The 14,864-nt window shown below is 38.4% G+C and overlaps 1 protein-coding gene across 1 annotated transcript in view; it reads left to right on the forward strand.

Moving 5' to 3' along the window:
• Arl5b (ARF like GTPase 5B) overlaps positions 1-13,689 on the forward strand; it is a 168,070-nt gene extending 154,381 nt beyond the window's left edge. Inside the window, exon 11 of the transcript XR_015449609.1 lies at positions 225-13,689. The gene's annotated coding sequence lies outside the window, so the exon portion shown is untranslated. The remainder of the gene's footprint in view (positions 1-224) is intronic.
• The last annotated feature ends 1,175 nt before the right edge of the window (positions 13,690-14,864 follow it).

Here is a 14,864-nt window from a genome sequence, read left to right on the forward strand (position 1 = left end):
TATTATATTTTCCTTTATTTTAACTAGGCCTCTTATAGGAATTTTGAAATACAGTCTGACTTTAGCTTTTTAAAGATCGGTTTAAGCACAACTGCTATTTATTTTGTCTTCATTTGTTTGTGTGCATGATATCTTTTTGTTACATTCTTTGAACTTTTTTCTTTTCATTTTTACTACATTTTTAAAAAATATTCTTTGATTTATTTCTTCTGATGTTTTGACAGTATCCATTCTGATTGTAATTGTGCTAGACTTGATGAGCCCAGCCAGGAGGTAAGACCCCTTTGGGGAAGGCTTTTTTCTTTTTCTCTCTTCTCTTTCAAATTTTTTTCTTCTCATTGTGAGCATGAATCAGACAGTTAAGGGCTGTCAGGACACCTGTCACTAACCCAGTCATGGAACGGGTCATTTTAGACTCTACCAGGTGCAAGAAAACTGAACCATGAAGGTTCCATGTGTATGACCTAAAGTTTAATATGTCTCTTTTGCTTCCACACATCTGTTCTTCCCACAGCTACCTTAAGTTTTCTCATCATTTTGTGGGACTAGCTATCAATAACTTGATCTTCTACGTGGGTAGCCATCTACCCCAGCTTACCCCTATTCGTGCTCACCATGATCAAAGTCTCCCTTGGGCTTTTCCCCTAGATGGCCTTTTATCTCTAGCTGACCTTAATGAGTCACTTGCTTCAGGGACCCATTGCCTAAAACCTCAGGGCACCATCCCAATTCATGCCATGATTCCCAACTGTCCCCATGGAGACCAGGAAATCTCACCTTTATAGATAAGAGCTATGGTCTCCAATTTCAAGGAACATGTGGGCCTTCTCTGCTCTCCCCTTATAAATCTGAATAGATCCCCTCCCTGCTTCTTCTAACAGAAATTCAGGAAATTTAGAAACATGTCTCTGAGAGCCTGAATGGAACAAAATAAAGACCATGAAGGTCAACCCAGTTGATTGTGAGTATGTGGAAGTAGACCTGGAGTATTTGAATCAATAGATAATAGACCCTATCTTTGTACTTGAAACTTTCCAAGGTGTTTTTCTTAAATGCTGAGGGATAGGGTTCTATCTCTACTGCCTTAATAAATAATGACCAAAGTCTTTTATTATTGGAATAAATAAGAAGGATACTGTTTGTCAAGTAGTTAGATGGAGCCAGTGGGGGCTCCACTCCTGTCCTTAAAGAGTCATAGTGGGCTGAAGGTTATGGAGAGGTCTAAGGCAAAAAAGGCGCTGGTGCTGCCACCTTTGCCACAGATGTCTGGTGGTGCAATTTAAGTTTTATAGGGGATGCCCCCAAGCTCAATGGGTCTCCATCCCAGACCTTGTCTTCTCTCTACGGGACCCATCAAGGGCCATGGGACACACACTGCCGATCCTGCCTACTTCACCACTGGGCTCTGTGTCTTTAAGAATTCAAAACAATCTGACACTGGCCCCTGAGTGCAGAGGAGCAGAGCCCTCCAGCGCTGAGGAGGTGAGCCTCTCAGGCCACCTTACCACAGCCCCCAAGCTCGGAGCAGCAGAGAGCCCCTCCCCCCCAGCACTGAGGAGGACCAAACCATCTAAAAATTCATTTGGAACAAGAAGAGACCTAGATTAGCAAAAACAATTCTAGGTAACAGAGACATGGCTGGGGGTATCACAATCCCCAACCTGCAACTCTACTACAAATCTACTGTGACAAAACCAGCATGGTACTGGCAAAGAAACAGACCTGAGGACCAGTGGAACAGATTAGAAGATGCAGAAACAACGCCAGACACACTTAGCCATCTCATCTTTGATAAAGGAGCCAAACACCCTCATTGGAGGAAAGATAGCCTCTTTAATAAATGGTGCTGGAAAAATTGGGCTTCAACTTGCCAAAGATTAAAACTAGACCTATATCTCTCACCATGCACTAAACTAAAATCAAAATGGATTAAAGATCTAAATATTAAAATAGAAACTCTGAACCAGTTGGAACAGAGGTTAGGTAGACCTGTTGAAGACATCGGTGTAGGAAAAGATTTTATGAACAAAACCTCAGTTGCCCATGAACTAGCACAAACAATCAACAAGTGGGATCTCTTCTTATTAAAAGGCTTCTGCACAGCAAGAGAAACCACCAGCAGTGTGAAGAGACAACCCGCAATGTGGGAAAATATCTTCACCTGCTTTTCCTCAGACAAAGGTCTACTATCTCAAATCTATAAAGAACTTAAAAAGATCAGACCTCCCAAATTTAAAGACCCAGTCTGAAAATGGGCATCTGAAATGAACATACATTACTCAGACAAAGAAGTAGAAATAGCAAATAAATGCATGAAAAAATGTTCAACATCACTGGTCATTCGAGAGGCACAAATGAAAACAATGCTGAGATTCCACTTCACTCCAGAAAGAATGGCTGCTATCATGAAATCAACCAATAACGAATGCTGGTGGGGCTGTGGGGAAAGAGGAACCCTGCTCCACTGCTGGTGGGAGTGCAGACTGGTGCAAGCACTGTGGAAATCAGTATGGAGATACCTCAAAGAACTAGGACTGGAAGTCCCATTTGACCCCACTATTCCACTGCTGGGGATCTTCCCCAAAGAATTAAAAGAATCATACCACAGTGATATATGTGCACCCATGTTCATAACAGCACAGTTTGTGATAGCTAAAACTTGGAAACAGCCCAAATGCCCATCAACTGGAGACTGTATAAGGAAAATGTGGTTTTTTAATAAAATGGAGTCCTACTCAGCCATAAAAAATGAGAAATTAGAGACATTCATAGCTAAGTGGATGCACATTGAGGTGATACTCTTAAGTGAAATAAATAGGACACACGTGTAAAAACTGAATAGTTTCTCTGGTGTGAGAAACTGAAAGTGTAAATAAGGACTAAATGTATAATAGGCAATGTGAAATAGGAAGAAAAGGGGCAAAGGGGAAGGAAGTGGGAGTGCTAGGGGTAAGGATAGAAGGGAATGGGATTAATATGAGAGAATGGAAAAATAGGAACAAAATCTTTGTAAATAGGGAGGAATGGAGGGGTTGAAGGGAGGACTGGGCAAGGGTGAAAAATAAGAACCAAGAGAGATTATGTAAAGGTGCAAATTTCCAATGATGAATGTCATTATATTGTATATCTAAAATGTACCAATGATTAGAATGAATAATCAATATTGTAAAATAGGAAGAAAAGGTCCAAAGAGGGAGAGGTAGTGGGAAGGGCAGGGGAAAGGAAAGAAGGGAAAGGAAAAATGCTGAGAAATGGAAAAAATGGAAATAAAATCTTTGTAAATAGGGAAGGGTGGAGGGGATGAAGGGAGAGCTAGGAATGGGGAAAAAATAAGAACCAAGATGCATCATGTAAAGGTACAATTTCCCAATGAGAAATGTAAATGTGTTGTATACCTAAAATGTACCAATACAAGAATTTAAGAAAAAAAAAAAGATCATATACCTTGACTAAGTGGGATTCATCCCAGGGGTGCAGGGATGGTTCAACATATGCAAATGAATAAATGCAGTACATTATATCAATACAGCCAAGGACAAAAACCATATGATTATCTCAATAGATGCAGAAAAAGCATTTGACAAAATCCAACATGCATTTATGATAAAAACTCTCTAAAAAATTGGAATAGATGGTCTCTACCTCAAACTGATAGAAGCCATCTATGAAAAACCAAGAGCCAATATCATACTAAATGGTCAAAACTCAAATCTTTCACACTAAAATCAGGAACAAGACAAGGATATACACTATCACCAATCTTGTTCAATACAGTTTTGGAAACATTAGCCATGGCATTTAGACAAGAGAAAGAAATAAAAGGAATAAAGGTAGGAAATGAAGAAGTCAAATTGTCATTCTTTGCAGATGACATGATACTCTACATAGAAGACCCCAAGAACTCCACCAAAAGTCTTCTACACTTAATAACCAAATTCAGTAATGTAGCTGGATACAATGTCAACACACAAAAATCAATAGCTTTCCTCTACATGAACAACAGACTCACTGAGACAGAAATAGAGCAAACAATTCCTTTCACAATACCATCTAAAAAACTGAAATATCTAGCAATCAACCTAACAAAAGAAATCAAAGACCTCTTATCTGAAAATTATAGCACTCTGAACATAGAGATTGAAGATGATATCAGAAAATGGAAAGACATACTCTGCTCCTGTGTAGGAAGAATCAACATAGAGAAAATGGCCATACTTCCAAAACTGCTATATAGATTCAATGCAATCCCAGTTGTAATTCCAGCAGCATACTTCACAGACCTTGAGAAAACAATCCCAAAATTCATTTGGAACAAGAAGAGACCTAGATTAGCAAAAGCAACTCTAGGCAACAGAGACATGGTAGGGAGTATCACAATCCTCAACTTGAAATTATACTACAAAGCTACTGTGATAAAACAACATGGTACTGCCAGAGAAACAGACCTAAGGACCAGTGGAACAGATTAGAAGATGCAGAAACAACTCCATGCACACTCAGCCACCTCATCTTCAACAAAGGAGCCAAACACCCTCACTGGAGGACAGATAGCCTCTTTAATAAATGGTGCTGGAAAAATTGGGTTTCAACTTGCCAAAGATTAAAACTACACCTACATTTTTAACCACGCACCAAACTAAAATCAAAATGGATTAAATATCCAAATATTAAAACAGAAACACTGAACTGGCTGAAAGAGAGGTTAGGTAGAATTCATGAAGATATTGTTGTAGGAAATGATTTTATAAGCAAAACCTCAGTTTCCTGTGAACCAGCACAAACAATCAACAAGTGGGATCTCTTCTTATTAAAAAGCTTCTGTGCTGCAAGAGAAACCACCAACATTGTGAAGAGACAACCCACAATCTGGGAAAAAATTTTCAGCTGCTGTTCTTCAGACAATGGTCTACTATTTAGAATCTATAAAGAACTTAAAAAAATCAGACCTCCCAAATTTAAAGACCCAATCCAAAAATGACATCTGAAATGAATAGACATTTCTCAGACAAAGAAGTAGAAATAGCAAATAAACACATGAAAAAACATTCAACATCCTGGTCATTCAAGAGATGCAAATGAAAACAACCCTGACATTCCACCTCATCCCAGAAAGAATATCTGCTATCATGAAATCAACCAATAACAAATGCTGGCGGGGTTGTGGGGAAAGAAGAACCCTGCTCCACTGCTGGTGGGAGTGTAGACTGGTGCAAGCACTGTGGAAATCAGTATGGAGATACCTTATTTGACCCAGCTATTCCCATGCTGGGTGTCTTCCCCAAAGAATTAAAAGAATCATACCACTGTGATATATGTGCACCCTTGTTCATAACAGCACAGTTTGTAATAGCTAAAACTTGGAAGCAGCCCAAATGCCCATCAACTGGAGACTAGATAAAGAAAATGTGTTTTTTTTTATAAAATGGAGTACTATTCAGTCATAAAAAATGGGAAATTAGAAACATTTATAGCTAAATTAATGCACATTGAGGCAATAGTCTTAAGTGAAATAATACGACACAGATGTGTAAATACCAAATAGTTTCTGTAGTGTGAGAAACTGAAAGTGTAAATAAGCACTAAAATGTATAATTGATAATGTGAAATAGGAAGAAAAGGGGCAAAGGGGAAGGGGAAATGAGAGAGGTAAGAGAATGGAAAGAAGAGAATGGAATTAATTTGAGAAAAGGAAAAAATTGAAACAAAGTCTTTATAAATAGGGAGGCATGAAGAGGTTGAGGGAGGGCAGGGGAAGGGGAAAAAAATAGGAACCAAGAGAGATTACGTAAAGGTGCAAATTTCCAATGATGACTGTCATTATATCATATACCTAAAATGTACCAATAAAATTAATTTCAAAACTATTCATCTCAACCAACAGATCAGTAAAGAAGTTGGTTATGCACTATCATTTAAAATTGACTACAGCTTATTTAGGGTTTTTTCCCCTCTTTGTCTTAATCGGGGAAGTGATGGAGTCCCTTGGATGGTTGCCTTATGGGTCAACACAGAATGAGGGGCAAATGCAGGTTGGGGGATAGGATCTTGCTTAAATTGAACTAATTCAGTGAAAGCTAAGGTGTGGAGCAAGAACGGACCATGTCAGACTCCATGCAGAAATCTTGGTGAGATCATTAGACATTCCACATAAAATATATTAGAGATTCAAGTCAAGTTCATTTAGATCTTTGGATCTTTAAACTTTAATATTTTAAGAATTAAGATCTTAGGCTATCTCTTGGGGTGTAGGAAGAAATGACTTTTTAAATTTGATGTTAGGAATATTTATCTATGTCCATCCTTTTTTCTTTGTTTTCTTTTCTTTCTTCTTAGACTGCCTCAAATGCAGGCTCTACCACAAATTTCCCATGTGACCATAGGAAAGTTATTCAGTTTACCTCTGTCTCTTATTTCTTAACTGAAAAATAAAGATAATAATAGTTCTAACATTGCAAGATTGTGATAAAGGTCAAATGAATTAAGACACATGTGGAGAACCACTCCAGATGGACTCAAAGTCTGAGGGCACCTAAGGATACTTAAGAACATGACCTTGTTGTCTGGGGCATGCACATAATGGGACACAGTTATGTAAACATGACTTAGCATAATCAGCCACACATGTGCAACACAGTCATGCCAGGACACACCACTGTTGTTTCTCAGTATGTCTCATGATGTCTGATAATGAATATTTAAGGGCTAAAGGAATAAAGACAAGCAGTTCTGGCTCTCTGCTGCTGCTGCTGCTGCTTTCATGGATCTCAGCTCCTCATCCTTTCCATTTTGGGGAACTCACAAAGAAATTGAATAAATCACCAAAAAAAAAAAAAGAAAAGAAATTGAATAAATCGACCTCTTCCTGGTTCCCCCTGGAGACTCACTCCTGAAAACATGTGAATCCTTCAGTGCAGTACCTGGAGGCACAATAGAAGAATGCTGAAGAATTTATCATGTTTTTCACTGTGGTGGTATAGTTCTCAGCCCTACCTTACATTTACCTGAGGAGTTTGAAAAACTGTGCATGCTCAGTTTCTATCCCAAGCCTATTAATCAAAATTTCTGGAATTAGAAATGGGGTATGTGTAGAGAAAACCAATGGAACTCTGAGGTGTAGCTGGCCCTGGAAAGCATTCTATGGTATTGTCTTAAGTAGAAAAATATGAAAATAAGTGAGAATGGCTATCCCCTTTAGAAGTTATATAACTACAGGTGCATAACTCAAGCCACCAAGTTCTGAACCCATTAGTACCAATTGAACACTGTCCAAATATCCTAGGCTATCTAATGAGATAAGGAAAAGCAGGTGTTGAACACATTTCTGGCTTCAGCTGGACTACGTTCTTGAGAAGAGAATGTTTGCTTCTGCCTTTCTAGGTGGTTCTTACGGAAGGACCATAACATTTTTCTTTGATTTGTTTTGAAAATGAATTCAAAGAGCCAGAGAACATGATCTGTGTCTATGATTATGCATGTTCACACTAAATCTTGGAACAATCTTTTTTCTTGAATTTGAAGTCATATGTTGCTTAGTATGAATTTTGCATTTTAGAAGGTTGGGCTGACAGCAGCAATTATGTCCTGACCCTAGAGATGAGGTGAACCTTTCCATGTAGCTGCTTTTTTGGAATCTCTTTTGCCTGACCCTGGATTCTATTTACATCCCCTCCTTCTGCTCCTCCAACTGAAACTTAATGACATGCTCTTAAGTTGTTGCTCAGATCTATGTTGGTTCTTTAGTATTGTGATTACAGGATAACAAAGACTACACTTGTTAGGAGCCATTCAGTATATTCTAGTGTGATTCTCAATTCCATTTATCTTACCAGTGTGGGGTACCACTTCTGCCTATACTCAAAGCCCAGGCCTCTGATGGTGTTTGAGGACACTTAAAGACATGACTTCACTTTCAGGGACATGCACATAATGAGCCACAGTTATTTAAGAAGGTCTAACATACTTAACCATGCATGCACGACATGGACAAGGTTGTGCAGCAGGTGTTCTGTCTCTCCATGTCCTGGTAAGCAGATAAGACACTATAACTCCTGTGAACTAGAGAACACTGTAAGCTTGTAGTGGCTGTGTTTGCTATGTAGCTGTTTCTGCTGTTTTTCTGAAGGAATAAAGAGACACACACAGCTCTTGAGCTCTGGAGCTGCAGTTCCAATTCTCATGCTCTGATGCTGCCCTGATGCTGATGACTGACTCTCCATGTGTTGTTCTTATTGGGGAATTGATTAACTCATTCACAAAGGACTATATGGACTAAACAGACCCCTCTCCAGGTTCCTTCTGGGAGGCTTGGCCTTGCCCTCACACCAGTTAGCCATTTGAGCCTATTTGCAGTATATCAAACACTTCAAAGGTAGGGATTATTTTTTATATAGTTGTTTTACTTGGCCTAGCAAATTTAGCTCTTCCTTTCTGATCTTCCCTCTATAATCTGAAGATAGGCCAGTAGTTGGGGCAATACATTATAGGAGAGGTTCTAGGTACAACCATATATCCCTAACCTCAAACGAATTCTCATTTAGAGAAAGGCAGTGATAACAATAAGTAAAAGAATACTTTGGAGGTAGAATTTCTTTGGGAATGTTACTTAACCTCTTAATGTTTCTGTCTATAAAAGCATAATAAATCATAGTCCAGTAAGGACATCATGGTTTAAAAGGAGTAACTGAGTTTTATTTTTTATCCTATTTTATTCAGTTTTGTTTACTTCATTTTAATTCACTTTAGTTTTATACTATTTTATTTATGGAACAGTGCCTGGCATATAGTAAATGTCATATTCATATCTGTCAAATAAAGAATAAAAGGGCTGCAAAAAGTCCAAACCACAATTGAGGAACTAGGTCTGGCTTCTCCTGGTTCTTGCCTTGCTAAGGTGTTTTATTTTGATCTTAGTATTTAACCCATTCTTTACCATACAAATGACATAGCTGGACATCTCTTCCCGGACTTGTCAAAAGTGAAAGGAATAATTCGAATCCTGGGTATTTTCACCGTATTTTTGTGTGTTTTACTGTTATCTAATGAAGCACTTGTGATAACTGAATTACTATAAATTTTGAGAATTAAAAGCAAGCCCACTTGAGGTCTTTGTTACTTTTTTGCAGTCATTTTGAATTCCATATCTGGCTTCCAGAATGGAGCAGAGGAAAATAAATGTCTTTAGTTGTGCTGGGATCCTTAATCCTTATGCTTCTCATCAGCTCCTGTGTGGGGGTCAGTTTTACAGTTTGTGCAGAACTGGAACCATCCTCACTGAACTGTTGGTTATTGGTAAGCAGCCTGCCGTTGGGTCTTCTTACATGTTTTTCATGTTTTCTAGTGGTTGTGTTACCCTTCCAAATCCTGACTTCTGCTGGGCACTTCTGGAGGAGTTCTTCTTCAGCTGAAGAATGCAATGCCACCTGTGCCCAGGGCTGGCTCAAAGTGCAGGACTGTTGATATTGTGCAGCTGTAGCTGTCAGTCAATGACTAATGGAGTTGGTATTTAAATACACATACCTTATCCCTTTTTCTGCAGGTTAAATCTAGAGCTTTTACAGAGCTCTCTTGAATACATTTCCTTCCTCACTAACTTCCCCACTCCCCAACCTGTGATCCTTCCCCTCCCAAATAAAAACCTTGCACTCAAATGCATTAGCATTTGCTTCTGGGGTAACCTAAATTAAGCCTCACCTGTCTTTTCAATTGTGGAATAGGGAATAGGTGATAAAGTAAAATTTGAGCTGCTCTGCCTGGACAGGGAATGCCGGGGATTGACTGCTACTGTTACAGCATTAGTTGGTGCTATGCACCGTATGACTGTGTCTCTCCAAAAAGTTTCATATTCTGAAACTCTAGTCCTCAGTGAAGGTGGAGCCGTAATGGAGGGATTGGTGCCCTTATAAGAAAAGTTAGGGCTCCCTTCTCCCTCATTACTCTTTGTCTCCTCCTGCCCTCCTCCAACTCCCCGCTCCCTCCTCTTCTCTTCCTCTCTTCTTTCTTTCTACAAACCAAGGGAAGCCCATGTGTGGGCATAGCAGGAAGAGATCCTCACCAGACACCAAAGTTAGCCTGATCTTGGACTTTCCAACCTCCACAACCATGAAATAAATTTCTGTTGTTTAAACCTCTCAGTTGATGGCAATCTTGTAACAGGCCGGACTGACTAAAGCAGTTGGTGTTAGAAGTGATACGGGAGGTAATATCCAGTAAAGACTTTATGTGTTATGTAGAGAACAGATATATTTAAGGGACAAATGCAACCTTGTTTGTATTTGCTTATTTTGAAGCCTCTCCCTAGCTTTAGATTGAGTATCAAAGCTGCGTCCGAGATTGCACAAAGCAAATTGCTAGAAATAGAAATCACTGGGACAAATTTTGGCTACAAGTAGCAGAAAACTAAACTTAGTGAAACACTTATTCATGGTTCAACAAAGAAAAGATTTACCTCACTAGTGTAACAAGAAAGTCAGAAGTGGAATGCCTCCTGCTTGTGGTTTAGTAGTTTCATCATGGGCCTGGGTGCCTTTTATTCTTACACTGTATTTCTCATCCTCAGGTTTCACTGCAGTTGTTGAATATGTAGGTATTATTTTCATGTTCCAGGCAAAAGAGCAAAGGATAAATGGCAAAAGAAAAATGCTAAAACTTATCCTATTTTGCATTTTTCCATTTTAAAAAGCCTGTCCAATGATTTAATTTCATCAGCTGGGGTGAATCTCATGGCTGAACCCACCTGTGGGGGATTTAGCAAGAGTTTCACAAGGCTCTAGTCTCTATTTTGGTGGAAGTTAAGGCAAACTAAGATTATGAAAGTTTTTTCTTTTTTGGTACCGGGGATCAAACTTGGGACCTATGAAAGATTTTGCAAGGCCAATTCACAACATCCCAAACATCTAGCTCTTAACTTTCATAAAGTTCATACATACGTATTTGTGGCATCAGTTTTCTGGTGTGTAATTTAGCCTATGATATTACAAGTGAAAAATTAGTGTAGATGTTTTAGCTCCTTGATTGGATTTAAAACAACTGAATTTCATCTTGTCATGCTGTAACTAGCATTTACTTTGAAATGTTTTTTAACATTGAGAAATGCTGATGAGGAATTAAGCAAACTAAGAAACTTCAGCAGGGAGGACTTGGCAAGAACTTCTATATTTAATGGGCTTTTCATTCTTTCAGATGATATTATGCAATCTCCAGATTTTACAGTTGGGGTGGAAGACAAATGTTTACAGCTGAGGAGAAAATGTGAATAAAAAGCCTTTAAGGAAAGTGGGAATGGATATTAGCTACTGTAAGAAATGAAACAATGCTATTTTCAACCCTAATTTATGTCAGTTGTGTATAAAGAAGTATTTCACATAATTCTCATTAGATGGTGAAGTAAATCTTTTGGAAAGGATTCAAAGAAGTTGAACAGCTTGCATTGGGTAATACAATGTTAGGTAATAGAGCAAGGATTAGCAGACAGGTCTAGCTCTAAAGTTAACTTCTTTCAACTAGTTTAGGATAAAGAAAAAAGGGAATTATACAGGTCAAAGATCAGCAGCCAGCTTTATGTCTTTCAGATAACTCTTGAAGGGACATTAGTTGAGAATTCATCAATGTTAAGCACTTCTGGCTATACAGGAAGCACTGTATCTAGGCATTTTCTAGCATGGCGAATATGCTGTAGTCTCTAAATGATTTTGTTTTATGGTAGAACTACTTTTACACGTCTTTCAGAAACAATTTGAGCAATGAAATAAAAGGTTGAAAAGGCAGCTTTATAAATAATGAAAGTGTCAACATTCTTTAGTGCTTCACACTGTAGTTATTTTTGGACAGTGTTTGAGTATCATTGGTGATGTGAATTAAAAGTGGCTCGTGCATATTTGCTTAAAATATTTCTGCTTCACTTTTAGGCTGCTAAATTCTTTTTTTTTTTCCCCTTAAATTCTTTTATTGGTACATTTTAGGTATACAACACAATTACATTTCTCATTGAGAGCTTGTACCTTTACATGATGCATCTTGGTTCTTATTTTTTCCCCATTCCTAGCCCTCCCTTCACCCCCTCTACCCTTCCCCATTTACAAAGACTTTATTTCCATTTTTTCCATTTCTCAGCATTTTTCCTTTCCCTTCTTTCCTATTCCCTGCCCCTCCCACTACCCCTCCCCCTTTGGACCTTTTCTTCCTATTTTGCATTATCGATTATTCATTCTAATCATTGATACATTTTAGGTATACAATGTAATGACATTCATCATTGGAAATTTGCACCTTTACATAATCTCTCTTGGTTCTTATTTTTCGTCCTTGCCCAGCCCTCCCTTCAACCCCTCCATTCCTCCCTATTTACAAAGATTTTGTTCCTATTTTTCCATTTTCTCATATTAATCCCATTCCCTTCTATCCTTTCCCCTAGCCCTCCCACTTCCTTCCCCTTTGCCCCTTTTCTTCGTATTTCACATTACCTATTATACATTTTAGTCCTTATTTACACTTTCAGTTTCTCACACCAGAGAAACTATTTAGTATTTATTCATGTGTGTCCTACTTATTTCACGTAAAAGAATTGCCTCAATGTGCATCCACTTAGCTATGAATGTCTCTAATTTCTCATTTTTTATGGCTGAGTAGTACTCCATTTTATAAAAAAAACACATTTTCTTTATCCAGTCTCCAGTTGATGGGCATTTGGGCTGTTTCCAAGTTTTAGCTATCACAAACTGTGCTGCTATGAACATGGGCGCACATATATCACTGTAGTATGATTCTTTTAATTCTTTGGGGAAGATCTCCAGCGGTAGAATAGCAGGGTCAAATAAGACTTCCAGTCCTAGTTCTTTGAGGTATCTCCATGCTGATTTCCACAGTGGTTGCACCAGTCTACACTCCCACCAGCAGAGGAGCAGGGTTCCTCTTTTCCCACAGCCCCGCCAGCATGTTATTGGTTGATTTCATGATAGCAGCCATTCTTTCTGGAGTGAGGTGGAATCTCCGTGTTGTTTTCATTTGCATCTCTTGAATGACCAGTGATGTTGAACATTTTTTCATGTATTTATTTGGTATTTCTACTTCTTTGTCTGAGAAATGTCTGTTCATTTCAGATGCCCATTTTTGGATTGGGTCTTTAAATTTGGGAGGTCTGATCTTTTTAAGTTCTTTATAGATTCGAGATAGTAGAGCTTTGTCTGAGGAACAGCAGGTGAAGATTTTTTTCCCACATGGTGGGTTGTCTCTTCACACTGCTGGTGGTTTCTCTTGCTGTGCAGAAGCCTTTTAATAAGAAGAGATCCCACTTGTTGATTGTTTGTGCTAGTTCATGGGCAACTGAGGTTTTGTTCATAAAATCTTTTTCCTACACCGATGTCTTCAAGAGTTCTACCTAACCTCTGTTCCAACTGGTTCAGAGTTTCTATTTTAATATTTAGATCTTTAATCCATTTTGATTTTAGTTTAGTGCATGGTGAGAGACATAGGTGTAGTTTTAATCTTTGGCAAGTTGAATCCCAATTTTTCCAGCACCATTTATTAAAGAGGCTATCTTGCCTCCAGTGAGGGTGGTTGGCTCCTTTATTGAAGATGAGATGGCTGAGTGTGTCTGGCATTGTTTCTGCATCTTCTATTCTGTTCCACTGGTCCTCAGGTCTGTTTCTTTGCCAGTACCATGCTGTTTTTATCACAGTAGCTTTGTAGTATAATTGCAGGTTGGGGATTGTGATACCCCCTGCCATGTCTCTGTTACCTAGAATTGCTTTTGCTATTCTGGGTCTCTTCTTGTTCCAAATGAATTTTTGGGTTGTTTTCTCAAGGTCCATGAAGTATGCTTCTGGGATCACAATTGGAATTGCATTGAATCTATATAGTAGTTTTGGAAGTATGGCCATTTTCACTATATTAATCCTTCCTACCCAGGTGCAGGGGATGTCTGTCCATTTTCTGATATTATCTTCAATCTCTCTTTTCAGAGTGCCATAGTTTTCAGAGAAGAGGTCTTTGATTTCTTTCATTAGGTTGATTCCTAGCTATATCAGTTTTTTGGATGCTATTGTGAAAGGAATTATTTGCCCTATTTCTCTCTCAGTGAGTCTGTCATTCATGTAGGGGAAAGCAATTGATTTTTGTGTTTTGACCTTGTAACCAGCTACTTGACTGAATTTGGTTATTGAGTCTAGAAGACTTTTGGTGGAGTTCTTGGCATCTTCTATATACAGGATCATGTCATCTGGAAATAATGACAATTTGACTTCTTCAGTTCCTATCTTTATTCCTTTATTTCTTTCTCTTGTCTAATTGCCATGGCTAATGTTCCCAAAACTATATTGAATAAGAATGGTGATAGTGGACATCCTTGTCTTGTTCCTGGTTTTGGTGTGAAGCATTTCAGTTTTTGACCATTTATTATGATACTGGCTGTTGGTTTTTCATAGATGGCTTCTATCAGTTTGAGGTAGAGACCATCTATTCCAATTTTTTGTAGGGTTTTTATCATAAATGCATGTTGGATTTTGTCAAATGCTTTTTCTGCATCTATGGAGATAATCATATGACTTTTGTCCTTGGGTCTATTGATATAGTGTATTACATTGATTAATTTTCATATATTGAACCATCTCTGCATCCCTGGGATGAATCCCACTTGATCAGGGTGTATGATCTTCTTGATGACCTTCTGCATTCTATTTGCCAGTATTTTATTAAGGATTTTTGCATCTATGTTCATTAGTGAGATTGGCCTATAGTTCTCCTTTTTGGTTGGGTCTTTCTCTGCTTTGGGGATCAAGGTGATGCTTGCTTCCAGGAATGAATTTGGGAGTATTGCTTCCCTTTCAATTTCATTGAAGAGTTTAAAGAGTAGTGGCAGTAGTCCCTCTCTA

The sequence above is a fragment of the Heterocephalus glaber genome, unplaced genomic scaffold, assembly GCF_053883595.1.
Source record: "Heterocephalus glaber isolate CG9 unplaced genomic scaffold, H.glaber_assembly_v1.0 deba00000768, whole genome shotgun sequence".
In the NCBI taxonomy this organism is placed as follows: domain Eukaryota; kingdom Metazoa; phylum Chordata; class Mammalia; order Rodentia; family Bathyergidae; genus Heterocephalus; species Heterocephalus glaber.